At 35.0% G+C, this 24,553-nt stretch overlaps 1 protein-coding gene and 1 pseudogene across 2 annotated transcripts in view; both read right to left on the bottom strand.

Annotated features, from left to right (window-relative positions):
• The window catches only part of GRID2 (glutamate ionotropic receptor delta type subunit 2), a 1,355,780-nt gene that overhangs the window by 662,085 nt on the left and 669,142 nt on the right, over window positions 1–24,553 (bottom strand). The window lies entirely within an intron of this gene.
• Window positions 10,234–10,740, bottom strand: LOC136123712 (nucleolar protein 56 pseudogene; annotated as a pseudogene).

Here is a 24,553-nt window from a genome sequence, read left to right as displayed (position 1 = left end):
AATTTTTCATGTCTATAGTACAGAAATACAACAGATTGCTGCATACTGATCTTGCATTACAGAATCGTATTAAACTCACTTATTAGTTTTAGTTTCCTTTTTTTGTAGATTCAGATAGTCATGTAATCTTCAAATAAAGGCATTTGTACTTCTTCCTTTCTAATCTGTGTACCTTTTTATTTCCTTTTTATGCCTATTGCACTGGCTAGTACCAGTACAATGTTGAATATACATGGTAAGAAGAGCCACTTTTTCCTTGTTCATGATCTTAGGAGAAAAACATTTGGTCTTTGATAATTAAATATGATGTAAACTGTAAGATTTTTTTGACCATGATCTCTCTGAAGCTGAGGAAGTTCCCTTTTATTACTAGCTTGCTGAGAGTTTTTATCAGCAATGGATGTTATATTCTGTCAAAAGCTTTTTCTGCATACATTAAGATAATTACACTTTTCTCCTTAGTCTCTTAATACGGATAAGTACATTGACTGATTTCTGAATGTTAAACCAGCTTTGCAAGGATAATGTTGGCCTCAGTAAATGAGTTGGAATGTAGTAACACCTATTTATTTTCTGGAAGAATTTGTGTTTAATTAGTGTTATTTCTTCTTTAATGTTTGGTAGAACTCAAGAGAAAAACTTTCTGGAAGTGGAGTTTTGTTTTTGAGAAAGTTTTTAAACTGTAAAATCTCTTTTTAAAACAGATATGGGGATGTTCAGCTTATTTATTTCCTTTTGAGTGAGCCTCGGTACTCTGTGTCTTTTAAGGAATTTGCCCTTTTCATCTAAGTTGTCAAATTTATTGGCATAAAGGTGTTCATAATATTATAATGCAATCCTTTTAATATCTACAGAATCTGTAGTGATGCTGCCTTTCTCACTCATGATATTGTAATTTGTATCATCTCTCTTTTGTTCCTGATCAGTCTGGCTACAGAATTTTTTTTTTTTTACAAGGTTCTCAAGTGTTTCTTTCTTTTTTTTTTTTGAATTTCTGAATTTTATTTATTTTTTTATACAGCAGGTTCTTATAGCTATCCATTTAATACATATTGGTGTATATGTGTCAATCCCAGACTCCAATTCATCAAAACACTACCCCCGTGCAACTTTTCCCCCTTGGTGTCCATACGTTTGTTCTCTATGCCTGTGTCTCAATTTCTGCCTTGCAAAACGGTTCATCTGTACCATTTTTCTAGGTTCCACATATATGTGTTAATATATGATATTCGTTTTTCTCTTTCTGACTTACTACACTCTGTATGACAGTCTCTAGATTCATCCACATCTCTACAAATGACCCAGTTTCGTTCCTTTTTATGGCTGAGTAATACTCCATGGTAAATATGTACCACATCTTCTTTATCCATTCATCTGTTGATGGGCATTTAGGTTGCTTCCATGACCTGGCTATTGTAAATAGTGCTGCAGTGAACATTGGGGTGCATGTGTCTTTTTGAATTATGGTTTTTGCTGGGTATATTCCCAGTAGTGGGATTGCTGGGTCATATGGCAATTCTATTTTTAGTTTTTTAAGGAACCTCCATACTGTTCTCCATAGTAGCTGTATCAATTTACATTCCCACCAACAATGCAAGAGGGTTCCCTTTTCTCCACATCCTCTCCAGCATTTGTTGTTTGTAGATTTTCTGATGATGCCCACTCTAACTTGTGTGAGGTGATACCTCATTGTAGTTTTGATTTGCATTTCTCTAATAATTAGTGATGCTGAGCAGCTTTTCATGTGCTTCTTGGCCATCTGTATGTCTTCTTTGGAGAAATGTCTATTTAGGTCTTCTGCCCATTTTTGGATTGGGTGGTTTGTTTTTGTAATATTGAGCTGCATGAGCTGTTTATATATTTTGGAGATAAATCTTTTGTCTGTTGATTCATTTGCAAATATTTTCTCCCATTCTGAGGGCTGTCTTTTCATCTTGTTTATGGTTTCCTTTGCTGTGCAAAAGCTTTTAAGTTTCATTAGGTCTCATTTGTTTATTTTTGGTTTTATTTCCATTACTCAAGGAGGTGTATCAAAAAAGATCTTGCTGTGATTTATGTCAAAGAGTGATTTTCCTATGTTTTCCTCAAAGAGTTTTATAGTGTCCGGTCTTACATTTAGGTCTCTAATCCATTTTGAGTTTATTTTTGTGTATAGTGTTAGGGAGTGTTCTAATTTCATTCCTTTACATGTAGCTGTCCAGTTTTCCCAGCACTACTTATTGAAGAGACTGTCTTTTCTCCATTGTATATCCTTGTCTCCTTTGTCATAGATTAGTTGACCATAGATGAGTGGGTTTATCTCTGGACTTTCTACCCTGTTCCATTGACCTATATTTCTGTTTTTGTGCCAGTACAATATTGTCTTCATTACTGTAGCTTTGTGGTATAGTCTGTAGTCAGGGAGTCTGATTCCTCCGGCTCCCTTTTTTTCCCTCAAGACTGCTTTGGCTATTCGGGGTCTTTTGTGTCTCTACACAAATTTTAAGATTTTTTGTTCTAGTCCTGTAAAAAATGCCACTGGTAGTTTGATAGGGATTGCATTGAATCTGTAGATTGCTTTGGATAGTATAGTCATCTTCACAATACTGATTCTTCTAATCTAAGAGCATGGTATATCTCTCCATCTGTTGGTATCATCTTTAATTTCTTTCAACGGTGTCTTATAGTTTTCTGCATACAGGTCTTTTGTCTCCCTAGTTAGGTTTATTCCTAGGTATTTTATTCTTTTTGTTGCAATGGTAAATGGGAGTGTCTCCATAAGTTCTCCTTCAGATTTTTCATCATTATTGTATAGGAATGCAAGAAATTTCTGTGCATTAATTTTGTATCCTGCTACCTTACCAAATTCATTGATTAGCTCTAGTAGTTTTCTGATGGCATCTTTAGGATTCTCTATGCATAGTATCATGTCATCTGCAAACAGTGACTGTTTTACTTCTTTTCCAATTTGTATTCCTTTTATTTCTTTTTCTTCTCTGATTGCCATGGCTAGGACTTCCAAAACTATGTTGAATAATAGTGGTGAGAGTGGACATCCTTGTCTTGTTCCTGATCTTAGAGGAAATGGTTTCAGTTTTTCACCACTGAGAATGATGTTTGCTGTGGGTTTGTCGTATATGGCCTTTATTATGTTGAGGCAGCTTCCCTGTATGACTACCTTCTGGAGAGTTTTTATCATAAATCGGTGTTGAATTTTGTCAAAAGCTTTTTCTGCATCTATTGAGATGATCAAATTGTTTTTATTCTTCAATTTGTTAATATGGTGTATCACACTGATTGATTGCATATATTGAAGAATTCTTGCATCCCTGGGATAAATCCCACTTGATCATGGTGTATGATCTTTTTAATGTGTTGTTGGATTCTGTTTGCTAGTATTTTGTTGAGGATTTCTGCATTTATATTCATCAGTGATATTGGTCTGTAATTTTCCTTTTTTGTACTATCTTTGTCTGGTTTGGGTATCAGGGTGATGGTGGCCTCATAGAATGAGTTTGGGAGTGTTCATTCCTCTACAATGTTTTGGAAGAGTTTGAGAAGGATGGGTGTTAGCTCTTCTCTAAATGTTTGATAGAATTCACCTGTGAAGCATCTGGTGCTGGACTTTTGTTTGTTGGGAGATTTTTAATCACAGTTTCAATTTCATTACTTGTGATTGGTCTGTTCATATTTTCCATTTCTTCCTGGTTCTGTCTTGGAAGGTTATACCTTTCTAAGAATTTGTCCATATCTTCCAGGTTGTCCATTTTATTGGCATAGAGTTTCTTATAGTAGTCTCTTATGATGCTTTGTATTTCTGTGGTGTCTGTTGTAACTTCTCCTTTTTCATTTCTAATTTTATTGATTTGAGTCCTCTCCCTCTTTTTCTTGATGAGTTTAGCTAATGCTTTATCAATTTTGTTTATCTTCTCAAAGACCCAGCTTTTAGTTTTATTGATCTTTGCTATTGTTTTCTTTGTTTCTATTTCATTTATTTCTCTAGTTCCTTTAAGGTGTAAGGTTAGATTGTTTATTTAAGATTTTTCTTGTTTTTTGAGGTAGGCTTGTATTGCTATAAAATTCCCTCTTACAACTCTTTTTGCTGCATCCCATAGGTTTTGGATTGTCGTGTTTTCATTGGCATTTGTCTCTAGGTATTTTTTGATTTCCTCTTTGATTTCTTCAGTGATCTCTTGGTTATTTAGTAACGTATTGGTTAGCCTCCATGTGTCTGTGATTTTTATGTTTTATTCCCTGTAATTGATTTCTAATCTCATAGTGCTGTGGTCAGAAAAGATGCTTGATATGATTTCAATTTTCTTAAATTTACTGAGGCTTGATTTGTGACCCAAGATGTGATTTATCCTGGAGAACATTCTGTGTGCACTGGAGCAGAAAGTGTAATCTGCTGGTTTTGGATGTAATGTCCTATAAATATCAATTAAATCTATCTGATCTATTGTGTTATTTAAAGCTTGCATTTCCTTATCAATTTTCTGTTTGGATGACCTGTCTGTTGGTGTAAGTGAGGTGTTAAAATCCCCCACTACTATTGTTACTGTTGATTTTCTCTTTTATAGCTGTTAGCGGTTGCCTTATGTATTGAGGTGCTCCTATGTTGGGTGCATATATATTTATAATTGTTATATCTTCCGCTTGGGTTGATCTCTTGATCATTATGTAGTGTCTATCCTTGTCTTTTGTAATATTCTTTATTTTAAAGTCTATTTTATGTGTTATGAGTATTGTTACTCCAGCTTTCTTTTGATTTCCATTTGCATGGAATATCTTTTTCCATCCCCTCACTTTCAGTCTGTATGTGTCTCTAGGTCTGAAGGGGGTCTCTTGTAGACAGCATATATATGGGTTTTGTTTTTGTATACATTCAGCAATCCTGCGTCTTTTGGTTGGAGCATTTAGTCCATTTATATTTAAGGTACTTCTTGATATGTATGTTCCTATTACCATTTTCTTAATTGTTTTCGGTTTTTTTTTGAAGGTATTTTTCTTCTCTTGTGTTTCCCACTTAGAGAAGTTCCTTTAGCATTTGTTGTAGAGCTGGTTTGGTGGTGTTGAATTCTCTTAGCTTTTGTTTGTGTGTAAAGCTTTTGATTTCTCCATCGAATCTGAATGAGATCCTTGCGTGGTAGAGTAATCTTGACTGTAGGTTCTTCCCTTTCATCACTTTAAATATGTCATGCCACTCCCTTCTGGTTTGTAGAGTTTCTGCTGAGAAATCAGCTGTTAACTTTATGGGAGTTCACTTTTATGTTATTTGTCATTTTTCCTTTGCTGCTTTCAATAATTTTTCTTTGTCTTGAATTTTTGCCAATTTGTTTACTATGTGTCTCGGCGTGTTTCTCCTTGAGTTTATACTGAATGGGACTCTCTGCACTTCCTGGACTTGGGTGGCTATTTCCTTTCCCATGTTAGGGAAGTTTTCGACTATAATCTCTTCAAATATTTCCTCAGGTCCTTTCTCTCTCTCTTCTCCTTCTGGGACCCCTATAATGTGAATGTAGTTACATTTAATGTTGTCCCAGAGGTCTCTTAGGCTTTCTTCATGTCTTTTCATTCTTTTTTCTTTATTCTGTTCGGCAGCAGTGAATTCCACCACTGTCTTCCAGATCACTTCTTCATTCTTCTGCCTCAGTTATTCTGCTCTTGAATCCTTCTAGTGTAGTTTTCATTTCATTTATTGTATTGTTCATCTCTGTTTGTTCTTTAATCCTTCTAGGTCTTTGTTAAACATTTCTTGCATCTGCTCGATCTTTGTCTCCATTCTTTTTCCGAGGTCCTGGATCATCTTTACTATCATTAATCTGAATTGTTTTCTGGAAGGTTCCCTATCTCCACTTCATTTAGTTGTTTTTCTGGGGTTTCATCTTGCTCCTTCATCTGGTACATAGCCCTCTGCCTTTTCATCTTGTCTATCTTTCTGTGAATGTGTTTTGTGTTCCACAGGCTGCAGGACTGTAGTTCTTCTTGCTTCTGCTGTCTGCCCTCTGGTGGATTAGGCTATCTAAGAGGCTTGTGCAAGTTTCCCGATGGGAGGGACTGGTTGAGGACTATTACTTTTATTAATTTTCTTAAATAGCTTTTGGTTTTGTTGATTTTTCTCTGTTGCTTTTTTGTTGTTGTTTTCTATATCATTGATTTCCACTCTGATGTTTATAATTTCCTTTTTTTCTGCTTAATTTGAGTTTAGTTTGCTCTTCTTTTTCTAGGGCAGAATCTGTGATCACAAATTTTAGACCTTTCTTTTGTTCTAATATAGGTATTTAGTCCTTTACATTTTTTTTTAATGTACTGCTTTAGTCTAAACTTTTTCTGCTAAATTTCCCCTATTATTCATTTATGTTATTCACCTTTCCTGTTCATATATTAAGTACAGTTATTTTTGTTTCTTTCTGACAGTTCCAACATCTGGGGTAATTACCTACTTGTGTGCCAGTCTTCTGGATTAGACACTGTCTTCTCCAATATTTGTTTGAAACCCAGTTCCTAGAATCTTGTAAATTCAATCATAGTTTGTTAATTACATTTAGACAGAGTTTAAGGATTAGAAAGAGTGCACTGCTTTGACTATCCCTAGGAATAATTTTATTTCTTTTACTAATATTTTATTCCTTGACGGCAATGACATTCAGGCACACTAATTGTATGAATAAAAAATAAATCACTCCTCTTAAGGGAACTTTCTTATAAGGCCCCTAGGCCCTGTATAAGCTCACGCCTGGTCACAACTCTGAACCTAACCCTATTACATTCAGCCTTGCTCATTCTACTTTATCCACACAGGGCTTTTTTTCTCTTCAGTGCAGCCTCTTTTCACTCTGTTTCTTTTGCCTGGGTGCTTTTTACTCATATATTCTTTCATCTTATTCCCTCATGCTAAGCCTATGCTATTGCAGCCTCTCTTTCAATAGCATCCCTGTTACTCTCTATCTCATGACTCTAATTTTTCCTTAACATTTTTCATCATCTTACTACACACCTATTTGTTTCTATATTTTCAGTCTTTCTTCCCAAGAAAATATAAGCTACAACAGAGCAGGAGCTTTGTCTCCTTTGCACAAAACCTAGAACAAAGATTAGTCTACATAGGCATTGAATGAATTGCATGAATGAATTGCATGAATGAATAATTGAATTAATGGTATAGTTGCAGTCTGATCTCCAAAGTGGATATAAAATAAGGTAGCTTACTTACATTACAAATTACACTACTACTTTTAGTCTTCGTAGCACATTAATGTTACTCAAAGTCTGACTGTTTCATGGAAACAGTCTACTCTTGCTGATAAAGAAGAATCCTAAATGGAGTTGACAAAAGTAGCAGGGGAAAAGTGAGAAGAAGTTGTCCTTCATAACAAAGGTGTTGTTTAGCATTCCCTACATGCACTATTTAGAAACATCAATATTCCTTTGTAATAGGACTAGCATAAATAAGTTCCATGAAAGCAGAGATGTTGTGACTTTTTTTTTTTTACTCAGATGTTCTTGGCATATAGGGAGCCTCAGTAAATATTTACCTCAGTAAATACTTCTTAAAAGCATGAATACAATACAATATGTAATAGATTAGAACATTTAATGTCTTTAAAAACAATATTCTCCATGGATGCTTTTGTAGCAGTAATACATCAAATCCAGTCTGTTACCTCTTTAGTGTATAAACATTCATTTAAAAATTTAATATGATTAAAATAATATTTTAATAATGTGTATGTTTCAGATGATTTTAAACTAAACAGAACCTATGGTTTTTAAGTGAACTAAAATGGCTAATTGTATGCTTTATTGTAGCAAATATGAAAATTCATAATTTTCTAATGTAATATATTCCAATTAATTGCAAAACTAGTTTAATTTTCTTCTCAATCTTTAATATGTGATTTTATCTTGATCTGATTCAGACATATATTTGGCAACAGCAGCTAGATCACAGTTTTCCATTTGTGAATCTATCACCACTATTACAATTTATGGATAATCACATGTCACTTAGCATAAAATGCACTTGGATTTATTCTCTGCCAGGAAGTAATCTTTTACCATCTGCAGTTTGTTATCATATTCTAATTTCACTAATAATGCCTTTCAACATAGTATCAGAAGCATTTCTATTCCTGGGGAAAAAATGTCTATGTACTTTACAGAACTATGAAACAGTTCATAAGGTCAAAAACACTATTTAATAGTTAGCTTGGCCACTGCTAGCAGCAATTATGAAGTGAAAGGAGATAACTCCTGAAAAGCATGGAATAAAATGTGTGGCAACTTTTTCAAAAGACAGCTTCTCACTAAGTCATATGGCCTCTTTTATAAGGTTTTTTGTTCTGTTTTTTTTTTTAAGCAGCACTGTGAAAGTTATTGGAAAGGCCTGTATTTAAATTTTTGATGATAATTTTTGTGTGCAAGTTACTTAAACATACAAAGATAATGTTTCTTCCAAGGGAAGATACAAAATCAAAACACTAGGCTGGCCTGACAATCTTCCTAATCATTGATACCAGCATGAAAAAATAACAACAACAACAAAAACAACCAAATAAGCATCCTGTATTTATTTCTTTTTTAAATTTATTATTTATTTTATTTATTTTTGGCTGTGTTGGGTCTTCGTTGCTGTGCGTGGGCTTTCTCTAGTTGCAGCAAGCCGGGGCTACTCTTTGTTGCGGTGCGCAGGCTTCTCATTGCGGTGGCTTTTCTTGGAGCACAGGCTCTAGGCACGTGGGCTTCAGTAGTTGTGGCACGTGGGCACAGTAGTTGTGGCTCACCGGCTCTAGAGTGCAGGCTCAGTAGTTGTGGTGCACAGGCTTAGTTGCTCCGCAGCACGTGGGATCTTCCCAGACCAGGGCTAGAACCCGTGTCCCCTTCATTGGCAGGCAGATTCTTAACCACTGTGCCACCAGGGAAGCCCAGCCAGCTGCATTTCTGCTATTGCCTAGAAACTGTTGCTTTTGCTTTCAGAGAGGGGAAATGTGTTGGCTCTATAATTTAGAAACCTAGGGTGTATGTGAAGAATCCTGATTTTTAGTTCTGGTTCAAATGTGAATCAGTAATCGGCCTTGGACAAGAATCATTTTTTCTTTCTGGGTTTCAGTTTCTTTTTGCATTAAAGGTGGTGATGAGACTAGATGGTTTCCCAAGAGACATCACACCAATATTTCTCTCTCTCTCTCTCTCCTTGCTTCTATTACTGATCAATCTTCCCTCTAGTTGGCACATTCTAACTTAATTGGTTGCATTTTGACCTAGAAATAGAAAATGGTTTTCTGTTTCTTAAAGTTGGCTTTACATACCTCTGTTTTGATTCATTTTAAGGCCATGTTTGTTTTCCTGTTTCCATATTGGGGTTGGGAGCTTTTGTAAACCAGAATACTCTTACAAGCTTAAAATGACAAGAGTATAATGGCTTTTATTTACATATGCCTGTTTAAACTGCCCCAGCATTAAAAAAATCTTTTCCACTGTGTAAGGGTTTACAACTCTTTCAAAGAAAGGTTTAACTATTTGTAACAGAACCATTTTCTTCTGAATGTATCTAACATATATACATAGAGACAGAGCACTAAATTTAACACCTTCTCTTCCCTCTTCCCCCTGTCCCCCCATAAAAAAAGGAGAAAAGGGAATGTTCTAACATAATATTGTGATTACGGACAATTTTCCATTTTTCAGAGACAAAACAGACTAAGATATTAGGATTCATTTAGATTTATATCAAAGAAGAAATCTCTAGAAATACCATTTCTTATGATGACAGTCTCCTTACTATGTCTTTCCATGAAACACTGCAGTGTTTTATACTTCATAGCACCTTCTCTGTCATACCAACCTGAACTATTCCCACAAATGATATCCAGGGAGATTGTTTTAATGAGACTTTGGGGCTCCAACTGCAAACAAATGTTTTATCCACATTGGTAATAATATAATGATATTTACCATAATGTTAGAGATTTCATTTCAAAGCCATTGTTTTTAAATCTCTTTTTACCTTCAGAAATACCTATAAAGCAAATGGTGATCATTATACCCAATTTGCCTCATATAGCTTTTGTTAATCACAAATGAAAATATGTATGTGAAAGTCCTTTTCTTTTTTCTTTCTTTTTTTTTTTTTTTTTTTTTGACTCATGAACTTGTTTTTATTTTTATTGGGCTATAGGGGATGGGTTGGGAAATATCTCTGTAAGTTATGCCCTACTAGGGAAATGTCCATTCTAATCTTCCTGGGAGGAGCTTTCAGAGCTTTTTCTTTTTCTTGGAGCTGCTGCTTTTGCTGGCAGCAGCCTCTTCAGGTCCACTGCTGAGAGGCTCCTTCTTGGAAGAGAATTTCCTCATTTTCTTGGGGACCCTCTTGTTTCCTGACTCTTCAGGGTCACTATCTGGTTCCTCTTTGGGGAAAGATTTCTTCCTCTTGGTAAGAGTTCCACTGCCAGCTGTCTCTTCAAGATCACTAACCAGCTCCTCCTTAGAAAAAGATTTCTTTTTTGGGGGTTTGGAGGAGACAGATGGGTCTTCCATTCCATTCTCCTGAGGAGCCTCGTGGGGCTTTGGCTTTTTCGTCTTTCTGGGTCTTTCACTTGTCTCCTCACATTCCTCCGGGGTACTACTGTTGTTTTCTGAAAACGCCAGGGCAATCGCAGCCAGCCCTTTCTTTTCCTTCTTCAAGTGTTTCTTCTCCTGTTTCTCCAGCTTCCTAGTAATCTCAGCTGCTGCTTCCTCTGCCTGAACTATTGCCTCCTTCATGACATCCAGTTTCTTTCATGGAATCTCTCCAGTCTCATAGAAGGACAGCTGCTCCTCAACTTGTTCTCGAAGCTTCTCTCCAAATACACTGGTAGGTACCTTAGAGAAGCAATCAGTTCGTGAGGCAATACTGCATTTGTTTGCCAGGTATCGGGAGATGCAGCCTTTGTTCTTGGCAGCTGCTCGGCCAATGAAGGTAGAGTGGAAAGAGTCCATATTTTGGGGTGTTACCCCTTGTCTTCAGGGCTCTCATGCCAAGCCACCACTCACAGAGGCAGAGGGAAGGCATCCAATGTCACTGATCTGGAAAGTTGGTCCCTGTGCTGGGCTCAGGGTATCACTCAGACACCAGGACTGGCCATGAAAGTCCTTTTTTAACAGCAAAGTAATGCAGTACTATAATTTGTATCACACTTATTCACAGGACTCTACTCTTTTACTTGAAGTAACCTGAAGTATAGTTTGAGGTAACAGATTACTAAAGATTATAATTACTTAGAGACGAATGTCTATAATCATTGATTCAATCACCTATTAAGGACATGCCCAAAGGAATACAACAGCAGTGTAATACAACGTGTCCACACTCCTTGGAAGCTTATGGTTGCCTTAAATAGTCTAAGCCACCGAATATTAATCAACAGTAGACAAGATGTTTATTTAAAAGAAACTATATAGTAATCACTTAAAAAACTTTTCCTACTATTGATTTTTTGTTTTTTATTTTAATAACTTTTTAATTTTATTTTACTTTATATTATTTTATTTTATCTTTTTCTTTCTTTCTTTCTTTTCTTCTCCCTTTTATTCTGAGCCGTGTGGATGACACACTCTTGGTGCTCCAGTCACACATCAGGGCTTTGCCTCTGAGGTGGGAGAGCCAAGGTCAGGACATTGGTCCACCAAAGACCTCCCAGCTCCACGTAATATCAAACGATGAAAATCACCCAGAGATCTCCATCTCAACGCCAAGACCCAGCTCCACTCAACGACCAGCAAGCTACAGTGCTGGACACCCTATGCCAAACAACTAGCAAGAAGGGAACAGAACCCTACCCATTAGAAGAGAGGCTGCCTAAAATCATAATAAGGTCACAAACACCCCAAAACACACCACCAGACATGGACATGCCCACCAGAAAGACAAGATCCTGCCTCATCCACCAGAACATAGGCACCAATCCCCTCTACAAGAAGCCTACACAACCCACTGAACCAAACTTAGCCACTGGGGGCTGACACCAAAAACAACGGGAACCACAAACCAGCAGCCTGAGAAAAGGAGACCACAAACACAGTAAGTTAAGTAAAATGAGAAGACAGAGAAACACACAGCACATGAAGGAGCAAGGTAAAAATCCACCAGACCTAACAAATGAAGAGGAAATAGGCAGTCTACCTGAAAAAGAATTCCAAATAATGATAGCAAAGATGATCCAAAATCTTGGAAATAGAATGAAGAAAATACAAGAAACGTTTAACAAGGAACTAGAAGAACTAAAGAGCAAACAATCATGAACAACACAATAAATGAAATTAAAAATTCTCTAGAAGGGATCAATAGCAGAATAACTGAGGCAGAAGAACGGATAAGTGACCTGGAAGATAAAATAGTAGAAATAACTACTGCAGAGCAGAATAAAGAAAAAAGAATGAAAAGAATTGAGGACAGTTTCAGACACTTCTGGGACAATATTAAATACACCAACATTCGAATTATAGGCATCTCAGAAGAAGAAGAGACAAAGAAAGGGACTGAGAAAATATTTGAAGAGATTATAGTTGAAAACTTTCCTAATATGCGTAAGGACCTAGTCAATCAAGTACAGGAAGCACAGAGAGTTCCAAACAGGATGAAACCAATGGGAAACATGCTAAGACACATATTAATCAAACTGTCAAGAATTAAATACAAAGAAAAAATATTAAAAGCAGAAAGGGAAATACGATAAAAAACATACAAGGGATTCCACATAAGGTTAACAGCTGATCTTTCAGCAGAAACTCTGCCATTAAATATGGCAGGACATATTTAAAGTGATAAAAGTGAAAAAACTACAACCAAGATTACTCTACCCAGCAAGGATCTCATTCAGATTTGACTGAGAAATTAAAACTTTTACAGAAAAGCAAAAGCTAAGAGAACTCAGCACCACCAAACCAACTTTACAACAAATGCTAAAGGAACTTCTCTAGGCAGGAAACACAAGAGAAGGGAAACACCTACAATAAAAAACCCAAAACAATTAAAAAATGGTAACAGGAACATACATACCAATAATTACCTTAAATGTAAATGGATTAAATGCTCCAACCAAAAGACATACAATGGCTAAATGGATACAAAAACAAGACCGTATATATGCTGTCTACAAGAGACCCACTTCAGACCTAGGGACACATACAGACTGAAAGTGAGGGGATGAAGAAAGATATTCCATGCAAATGGAAATCAAAAGAAAGCTGGAGTAGCAATTCCCATATCAGACAAAATAGACTTTAAAATAAAGACTACTACAAGAGACAAAGAGGGACACAACATAATGATGAAGGGATCAAACCAAGAAGAAGATATAACAATTGCAAATATTTATGCACCCAACATAGGAGCACATCAATACATAAGGCAAATGCTATCAGCCATAAAAGGGGAAATCAACAGTAACACAATCATAGTAGGGGACTTTAACACCCCACTTTCACCCATGGACAGATCATCCAAAATGAAAATAAATAAGGAGACACAAGCTTTAAATGATACATTAAACAAGATGGACTTAATTGATATTTATAGGACATTTCATCCAAAAACAACAGAATACACTTTCTTCTCAAGTGCTCATGGAACATTCTCCAGGAGAGATCATATACTGGGTCACAAGTCAAGCCTTGCTAAAATTAAGAATACTGAAACCGTATCAAGTATCTTTTCTGACTACAATGTTGTGAGACTAGTTATCAATTACAGGAAAAATTCTGTAAAAAATACAAACACATGGTGCCTAAACAATATACTACTTAATAACCAAGAGATCACTGAAAAATCAAAGAGGAAATCAAAAAAATACCTAGAAATAAATGACAATGAAAACAAGACAACCCCAAAACTATGGGATGCAGCAAAAGCAGTTACAAGAGGGAAATTTATAGCAATACAATCTTACCTTAAGAAACAAGAAACACCTCAAATAAACAACCTAAACCTACACCTAAAACAATTAGATAAAGAGAACAGAAAAACCCCAAAATTTAGCAGAAGGAAATAAATCATAAAGGTGAGATCAGAAATAAATGAAAAAGAAATGAAGGAAATGATAGCAAATATCAATAAAACTAAAACCTGGTTCTTTGAGAAGATAAACAAATTTGAAAAATCATTAGCCAGACTCATCAAGAAAGAAAGGGAGAAGCTCAAATCAATAGAATTAGAAATGTAAAAGGGAAGTAACAACTGACACTGCAGAAATACAAAGGATCATGGGAGATTTCTACAAGCAACTCTATGCCAATAAAATGGACAACCTGGAAGAAATGGACAAATTCTTAGAAATGCACAACCTTCTGAGACTGAACCAGGAAGAAATAGAAAATATGAACAGACCAATCACAAGGACTGAAATTGAAACTGTGATTAAAAATCTTCCAACAAACAAAAGCCCAGGACCAGATTGCTTCACAGGAAACTTCTATCAAACACTTAGAGAAGAGCTAACACCTATCCTTCTCAAACTCTTCCAAAATTTGGCAGAGGGAGGAACACTCCCAAACTCATTCTACAAGGCCACCATCACCCTGATACCAAAAACAGACAAAGATGTCACAAAGAAATAAAACTACAGACCAATACCACTGATGAATATAGATGCAAAAATCCTCAACAAAATACTAGTAAACAGATTCCACCAGCACACTTAAAGGATCATGCACCATGATCAAGTGGGGTTTACTCCAGGAATGCAAGAATTCTTCAATATATGCAAATCAATCAATGTAATATACCATATTAACAAATTGAAGGAGAAAAACCATATGATCATCTCAATAGATGCAGAGAAAGCTTTCGATAAAATTCAACACCAGTTTATGAAAAAAGCCATCCAGAAAGTAGGCAAAGAGGGAATTTACCTCAACATAATAAAGGCCATATATGACAAACCCACAGCCATCATCTCCTCAAACGTGAAAAATTGAAACCATTTCCACTAATACCAGGAACACGACAAGGCTGCCACTATCACCACTCTTATTCAACATATTTTTGGAAGTTTTTGCCACAGCAGTCAGAGAAGAAAAAGAAATAAAAGAATTCAATTTGGAAAAGAAGAAGCAACGTGGTCACTGTTTGCAAATGACATGATACTATACATAGAGAATCCTAGATGCTACCAGAAAACTACTAGAGCTAATCAATGAATTTGGTAAAGTAGCAGGATACAAAATTAATGCACAGAAATCTCTGGCATTCCTATACACTAATGATGAAAAATCTGAAAGAGAAATTAAGGAAACATTCCCATTTACCATTGCAACAAAAAGAATAAAATACCTAGGAATAAACCTACCTAAGAAGACAAAAGACCTCTATGCAGAAAATTATAAGACACTGATGAAAGAAATTAAAGATGATACAAATAGATGGAGAGATATACCATGATCTTGGATTGGAAAAATCAACACTGTGAAAATGACTCTACTACCCAAAGCAATCTACAGATTCAATGCAATCCCTCTCAAATTACCACTGGCATTTTTCACAGAACTAGAACAAAAAAATTCACAATTTGTATGGAAACACAAAAGACCCCAAATAGCCAAAGCAATCTTGAGAAAGAAATACGGAGCTGGAGGAATCAGGCTCCCTGACTTCAGACTACACTACAAAGCTACAGTAATCAAGACAGTATGGTACTGACACAAAAACAGAAATATAGATCAATGGAACAGGAGAGAAAGCCCAGAGATAAACCCATGCACATATGGTCACCTTATCTTTGATAAAGGAGGCAAGAATATACAATAGAGAAAAGACAGCCTCTTCAATAAGTGGTGCTGGGAAAATTGGACAGCTATTTGTAAAAGAATGAAATTAGAACATTCCCTAACACCATACACAAAAATAAACTCAAAATGGATTAAAGACCTAAATGTAAGGTCAGACATTATCAAATTCTTAAAGGAAAACATAGGCAGAACACTCTATGACATAAATCACAGCAAGATCCTTTTTGACCCACATCCTAGAGAAATGGAAATAAAAACAGAAATAAACAAATGGGACCTCATGAAACTTAAAAGCTTTTGCACGTCAAAGGAAACCATAAACAAGATTAAAAGACAACCCTCAGAATGGGAGAAAGTATTTGCAAATGAAGCAATTGAAAAAGGATTAATCTCCAAAATTTACAAGCAGCTCATGCAGCTCAATATCAAAAAAACAAACAACCTAATCCAAAAATGGGCAGAAGACATAAATAGACATTTCTCCAAAGAAGATATGCAGATTGCCAACAAACACATGAAAGAATGCTCAACATCATTAATCATTAGTGAAATACAAATGAAAACTACAATGCGATATCATCTCACACCGGTCAGGATGGCCATCATCAAAAAAATCTGTAAACATTTAATGCTGGAGAGGGTGTGGAGATAAGGGAACCCTCATACATTGTTGGTGGGAAAGTATATTGATACAGCCACTATGGTGAACAGTATGGAGGTTCCTTAAAAAACTAAAGATGAAATTACCATACAACCCAGCAATCCCACTACTGGGCATATACCCTGAGAAAACCATAATTCAAAACAAGTCATGTACCACAATGTTCACTGCAGCTCTATTTACAATAACCAGGATATGGAAGCAAGGTAAGTGTCCATTGACAGATGAATGGATAAAGAAGATGTGCACATATATACAATGGAATATTACTCAGCTATAAAAAGAAATGAAATTGTGTTATTTGTTGAGAGGTGGATGGACCTAGAGCCTGTCATACAGAGTGAAGTAAGTAAGCAAGAGAAAAACAAATACCATATGCTAACACATATATCTGGAATCTAAAAAAAAAAGAAGGTCATGGTGAACCTAGGGGGAAGACAGAAATAAATACACAGACCTACTAGAGAATGGACTTGAGGACACGGGGAGGGGGAAGGGTAAGCTGGGACAAAGTGAGAGATGGTAGTGTATATGTGGACATATATATACTACCAAATGTGGAATAGATAGCTAGTGGGAAGCAGTCGCATAGCACAGTGAGATTAGCTCAGTGCTTTGTGATCAGCTAGAGGGGTGGGATAGGGAGGGTGGGAGGGAGGGAGAAGCAAGAGGGAAGAGATATAGGGATACACATATATATATATATATATATATATATATATATATATATATATATATATATATAACTGATTCACTTTGTTACAAAGCAGAAACTAACACACCACTGTAAAGCAATTATACTCCAATAAAAACATTAAAAAAAATAAAAGAAACCATATTACTACGAATGCAAATATTATTTGGGTTCAAATAGGCCACACATTTTATTATGAGTTGCATCAATTTTGCCTGAACTAGTTGGTTAACTTTTTTGCTAAAGTAGAACAATAACTCTTAAGTCCCATAAAAGGGTACCATGTTCTTATTCATTTTTCTATTAGCACAGAGTTCATGCTTAAGAAATACTTGATGAACCAAAAATAAGATGGATCTTGAAGGAGAGTTTGATCTTGATAACTGTGGAAGCAGGAGAATGGTATCCTGGAATGTGGAGGGAGGAAAGATCTAAATAATGAGGTTCTTTTTCCTTTGGGAAAAGCAATACCAGACCACTGTGACACAATCTTCCTCTTATTTGAAGGTTCATAAGTAATATGGCAAAAGAGATAATTCAAGAAGCAACAGAACTCTAATTTCAAAACATGTATACCATCTCTAGACTCCTGGGCAACCTCACTGAGAATAATTCAACTTATAGTGCAGCAATCAGAGTGGTTTGTCCAAGTGTTAGCCTAAGAGGAGAAACTTTAGAGTACTAGGACTTGTAAATGCCATAGAGGAGTAGTCACGTATGTATCACGCAGAGAGAACTGCTGATTAGGTAACGATTTTTCCAGGCACGTGTTTACCCAGGAATAGCAATAGTAATCACTCTCATCGTCTTCTGATAATGCCCTGTTTACTGAGTAAAGCTTTCATAGTAATGAGAAGAAACAAATGTAGTCAAGTCACTATGTTGCTCTTCTCCATATATCTTGGTACCAGTACATGCTGATTTTCTATGGAATGTATAATACAGAGATAGCACAAATACCATCTGAAAGATATTTAGGGCAAAATAAAATCTAAACTCAAATGCACTGGTTACATGTGTACTCTGAAACTAGAGTGCCTGGGTTTTCATTCCAGGACCTGTGCTTTTTATCTGTAAGACTTTAGGGAAGTTATTTAACCTGTAAGGATCATATTTCCTTAACACTAAAGTGGAAATGATATGAATATATATTAGTAAGAATTAAATTAGTTAATATATTTTAGGGCAGTGCCTGATACACAGTGAGTGCTCAGTAAAAGTTAGACAATGGTTTTAAATTTGAATTTTTAACAGACTAGACTTCAGGAAGGGATGCTATAAACTAGTCTATTAGGAAGGGCAGATAGGATATAGCTAGACAGGAGCTTAAAAAACAAAGGAAAATGAAGTAAGGTAGTAGAGAAAATTTCAAGTCACTATCCATGCAGCAAATGACTACTGGATTCCTATTATGTGCAAAGCTGTGTTTGAATATTATAATTCAAGAATATTATAGATTCCATGAAATTCCTTCTTGCATTCCAAGCTACAGTTCTGAATTTTAGTTTTTTAACTATTCTGGAAATGTTCCCATCCTATATTTCTTACGTGGTTTCTTTTACTAGAATTTTCTGTAGGAGATCAAACCAGTTTTCCAAGCTGGGCATGCCTTAGAGCTACACATACATTATGACTGGTAGTGATTACCCACAGACAGTCACCTCTTTTGGCCCTTCCATGAATGCAATCATAGAAATCAGCTAAAATAATTAAAGCTATCAGCTTGAAATGTTCTCTCATTGTGAGTAAATAAACTTGTACAAAATGCATATGTCCCTGAAACATCTTGCTAAGACAGTATAATTGTGCTGAAAAGAAACCAATGTCAATGACCCACAGTGACTAGTTTTTTATCAGAATTTAAATGACATCTTCCTTTAAATATAATCTCCTGGTTTACATCATTTTAAAACTAGGTTTAGATGCTCTTATGATTCTTAGAACTCATAGCTTTCTTTCTCTACCCATAAGTTAAATGAAAAATGCAAATAAAATTTACTATTATCTTAAAAAATCTTTTAAAAAAGTTTGACACATTTTTTTGGCCTATATTCCCTCTTTCTTAACTTTGTATTGAAAAACACAAATATGTGATAATCTATATCTTATTCAATTACCATTCTTTAAACATTAAATTAGCTTAAGGGATCATCATTTCCATTTATAAAACAAGAACACAATGATTTGCCAAATGTATAATAGAAATAAGTAGCAAATCAACTTGGAATAAACTTATTGTTCCATTGATTCATCGTAGAAATTTTAAGAACAATGATCACTAGACTAAAACAAACTAAACTAAATCATTAAAGTGAAATGTCTTTAAATGTATGCAAATGTATTTAGGAGACTGACACCAAAGACTTGGGATGCAATAGAAAATGGGAAATAGTGTTGACTTCATTTCTTTTCAAGTTTTGGATGTAAAGGACAACAATCTTTGGTTCAGGGGAAAAGGCCTGGAAGTTTGGGTAAACCCATTCTTTAGACAGTGATTCTCAGCAGTAAGTTCTACCTCGATCAACCCAATCTAGGGCCAGCTAGTCTATGCAGGCTTTGTATTTGCTTATTAGGGAGACTACACTTGGAAGAAACAGTTTAGACAAATGCAGCTGGGCATTGACAGAGAAATATAACAATCCATAGTTCTTGGAGCTCTTGAATTTAACTAGTATATGTCCTAAGGAGCTAGTGAATGCTGATAGAAAATTAGCTTATATTTCTAAAATTACAATTCTATCATTATAATTTATAAAATTATAAAATTAGCTTCTATTTCCAAAGCCCAAAGCATTATGGTTGCATTCTTACATTACTATTTCAAAGCAGAAAAATAAATGCATACAGGAGAATTATGTAGAAAAATGTTATTTTTGATTTTATTCTCTGTAACTGGTGATGGAAAAAATATAAGAAGCATATATACTACTTATATATGAATAAGTAGTATTATAATATTATGAGTGCTATAATATTATATTCTTATATACTGTATACTGTTGTGTTTAATATATTAAATGTATAATATATACTCTATTATATATACACACATATATACTACTTATATTATTTAACCTTTGATACCATGGGACACTGAGAAAAGACAATTCAATTTGATTTAAGCAAATATATATTAAGAAGCTGTACTATGGACTTTGGTGAATAAAATACAATTCTTCTATATAAATATCTTATGAAGGGATAAACGCAGCTTTGATATGTAACTTCTGAAATAAAATTTTCAAGTCTCAGTTTGTTCACCTGCAAAATGAGGGTCCTAATGCTTATAGGCATTAAGTTTGGAAATAGTATAATAAGTGAACAATGTAAGCTATTATTGCAGCTATTAATTGATAGTTATGCATTGGTTTCAGAAATGCAAAACTGTATAAAATGAAATTGTATTTGTTCCCAAACAGAAAAATACATTTTAGAAAAATGAACCTTAGCATCTGCAATTTTCACAACTCACAGAAAACCAACAGCCATATCCTCAGCATCATTCAAGATCATTTCTTATGTTTCACTCTATAAATTTGAATACAGTAATGTTTAGGCTGCCTAAATGGGTAGAAAATGAGATTTGTTTACAAAGAGTTAGGAGGAATTAATTACAGATTTGCTGCCCTGAGTAAAACTAAAGTTTGTTTTAAAATTCGATTGTTATCAAGTATGTATCTTCTGCACATAATTCCTTATGGAATATCCATTAAGGATTAGGCTAAAGTGAATCAAATTGTGCACTGAAACAGAATCCTTGGTATATAATATTAATTAATATATATGAGTGAAAACATATACACTCTTGGTGCTAACTTTTTTTTTCTTTTTATTTCGCCATGCCACACAGCATGTGGGATCCCAGTTCCCCAACCCCCATCCCCTGAAGTGGAAGCACAGAATTCTAACCACTATACCACCAGGTAAGTCCCTCAATCTCTTTTAATTAAAGGTAAATGAGATCATCATAATTCCAAATTGCAAATGATTTTCATATGTTGAATTTTACTGTACTATTTTTCCATTTTTTCTGCCTTACAAGAAAAGTGAAGGGAATATCAGAATATCACTGCTGATAAATAAAAGCCTTAAAATACAATGCAGTTATCTTAGTACAATAAATTGGGGGCTTGCTCATTTTGAATAATAACGTATCCAACATGACAGATACCGTTGTATTAGGGTAAACTCTTTTCCAGCAACCTGTTTCATGATAGATACATGGAATTTTAATCTGCTCTTTTAAAGACAGTGATGACCTCGATGCAAATAATATAAGTCAGAAACAGCCACTCCCCTAATATGAGCACTGATATGGAAACTGCTTCCTTTTCTGAAAAGGGAAAATATTTTTAAAGCATCAAGACTACCTTTGTTCCCTTGAAAGAGTACAAAAGTACTGAACTGAGTCTGAAACCACCTAAAGGTTTATTTTTTAAAAATGTGTAATGGACATCTCTTTTTAGTCCTGAAGTGACCCTGACAGACTCTAGTTGCATTTTCTGAAGAGTATGAAGGGATTAGACCAATGAGTAAAATATCAGGAGGAATTAGAGTCCAAGAGGATATGTGATATTTGTGTTTATACTGTGTTCACATCATTGGAAGGAGTATAGCTATTGGAGAACATCTCATATTTATGTTAAGAAATGATCTTTGGTGAATATGTCAACTGTTATCTTCAGCTTCTAGCCAGAAAGACATTACACAAGAAGTAGAAATGTATAATATTTTTTAGATCTGTGTATGGATCCAAGGATAACTTCATCTGTAATTGGTACATTATTCCTCCTTTTCTTCTTCCTCGTTCCCTTACTTTAATTTTGGTAAATATAAAGTGTGAAAGGAAAATAACACTCACCCCAATTCCCACCTTTAATTGAACATATTATCCAATCTCATTCCTAAATTAAAGATAGAATTATGAGATTTGGATATTATATAAATGAGAAGACCATAAGCCAAAACTGCATTAAAGAATACTATTGGACTTCTGGTTTCTGGTTTTGCATGTAAGGAGCTTGGGGGTGGCCATGCTGTCCTAACAATGAGTACAAAACTGAAGAGACTGAAAAGCCAACAAACTTTCTTGGTTCCATAAGATAGGAGGAAACAGGGCAAACCACTGCCTCCGATATGGAGAGAAAGACAAATATAGGTCATCACAGCTGACCAGCTTACCAGAGCAGGATTCACTAGGGAAACCACCAGAAACCAGTGCCTGAGTAGACTAAACTGAATTGTAATTGATTAATTGCTGGAGGGTCATGGCAGACAACTTTGAGAGTTAAAAACTCCAAGGAGTCCCAGTCATGGGAGGGATGCCACAGTATTGTGAGACTTGCTTCCAGGAGCTTGACCACATTCCTGCAGTAAATGTCAGAGAAAAATCCTTTTGAGTTTTGGCAGGGGGACAAGAAAAGGAACCATTTTGAAATATACCACAGCACTCTGTTCCTCTTAACAAGGCCTATCATTAAGGGATACTACTTAACCAGAGCCTAACTTTCTGGGGTATTATCATTGCCTAACTTACCTGAGGAAGGGAAATACCCAATTCTAGCCTGCTCTAGCCATCCTCTCCCACTTTAGTGGGGAGAAAAACTGAGAAACACTTGTGAAGTTCACAATGCAGAGATATAAGTTCACTAAAAGATGGATACCTGATCATAGGACTATAGAATGCTTCCCCTCCTCCTATACCATCATCACATTACTAAAGGCCTACTTACAGCAGTTCTTTTTACCCAGTATATCATGTCTGGTTATCAAGGTAAAATTACTAGTCATACAAGAAGGCAAAAACACAATTTGAAGAGACAGAGCAAGCATCAGAATATGACATGGCAGGTATGTTAGCATCATCAGACCAGGAATTTAAAACTACTGATTTGTATGCTAAGGGATCCAATGGATAAAGCAGATAGCCTGCAAAAAAAGATGGACAATGTAAGCAGAGTATCAGAAATCCTAAGAAAAAGCCAAAATGCAATGCTAGAGATTGAAAAACATTGTAATCAAAATGAAGGATGCCTTTGATGTGCTTATTAGTAGATTGGACATGACTGAGGAAACATCCCTGAACTAGAGAATATATCAATAGAACCCTCAAAAACCAAAAAGCAAAGAGAACAAAAACTGAACAAAACAAAATAAAAACAAACAAAAACAGAATGGACTATCCAAGGACTGTAGGGGAACTACAAATGGTATAACATAAGTGTAATGGGAATACTAGAAGAGGAAGAAAGAGAAAGAAATAGAAGAAATATTTGAAACAATGACTGAGAATTTCCCCAAATTAATGTCAAATACTAAATCACAGATACAGAAAGCTTATAAAGCACCAGAGGATAAATGCCCAAAACACTACAACCAGACATAATCATTTTTAAGTTACAAAAAAATAAAGAAAAAATTCTGAAAGAAGCCAGAGGGCAAAAATACCTTACCTATAGATGAACGAAGATAAGAATTACATCTGACTTCTCAGAAATCACGCACTCCAGAAAAGAGTAGAGTGAAATATTTAAAGTGTTGTGAGAAAAAAAACCCCAGCAACCTAGAATTCTGTACTGTGAGAAATTATCTTTCAAAAGTGAAAGGTAAATAAAGACTTTATCAGACAATCAAAAATTGAGGAAATTTGTTGCCAACAGATTTATTATGAAAGAAGTCCTTTAGAGAGAAATAAAATAACAGAGGTCAGAAGCTCAGATCTATATAAAAACAGTAAAAGCATCAAAGAAGCAACATATGAAAATAAAATCAAAACTTTTAATTTTTATTCTTTTCAAAATAATAATAACAACAGTATATGATTATGTATGCTTATTATATATATATTTGTTTATATATAAGTGAAATTAATGACTCTAATGATACAGAGATGGGGGAAAGAATAAAGATTATTTTGGTATTATAAGGTGCTCACACTACCCAAGAAGTGGTAGAGTACTATTTGAAAGTGAAGTTGGATTAGATGTAAATGGATTGTAAAATCTAGGGCAATCACTAAAAAGAAGTAAAAAAATAAATATAATGTATCTGCTAAGACAGAAAACTGAATTACACAGAATGCTCGCACAAAAACCAGAAAAAGCAGAGAAAGACTGAAAGACAAAAATTGGAACAAAGAATAAGGGTAACAACAGATAACAGTAACAAATATGGTAGACATCAACCCAACTATATCAATAATCACTTTGAATGTCAATGGCCTAAATTTACCAATTAAAAGTCATATAGATTAAAAGTAAATGGTTAGAGAAAATTATACCATGCTAATACTAATTAAAAGAAAGCAGGAGTAGTTATATTAATTTTGAACAGAGCAGGTATCAAAGTAAAAAAAGTTTTAGGGATAAGAAGGGCATTACATAATGATTAAGGGGTCAATTCTCCAAGAAGTCATAACAACCCTTACTGTGTATGGACCTAACAACAGAGCGCCAAAC

Source organism: Phocoena phocoena, chromosome 5, assembly GCF_963924675.1.
Source record: "Phocoena phocoena chromosome 5, mPhoPho1.1, whole genome shotgun sequence".
Taxonomy (NCBI): domain Eukaryota; kingdom Metazoa; phylum Chordata; class Mammalia; order Artiodactyla; family Phocoenidae; genus Phocoena; species Phocoena phocoena.
Note: the sequence above shows the minus strand (reverse complement) of the source record. Positions and strands in the feature narration are given on the sequence as shown.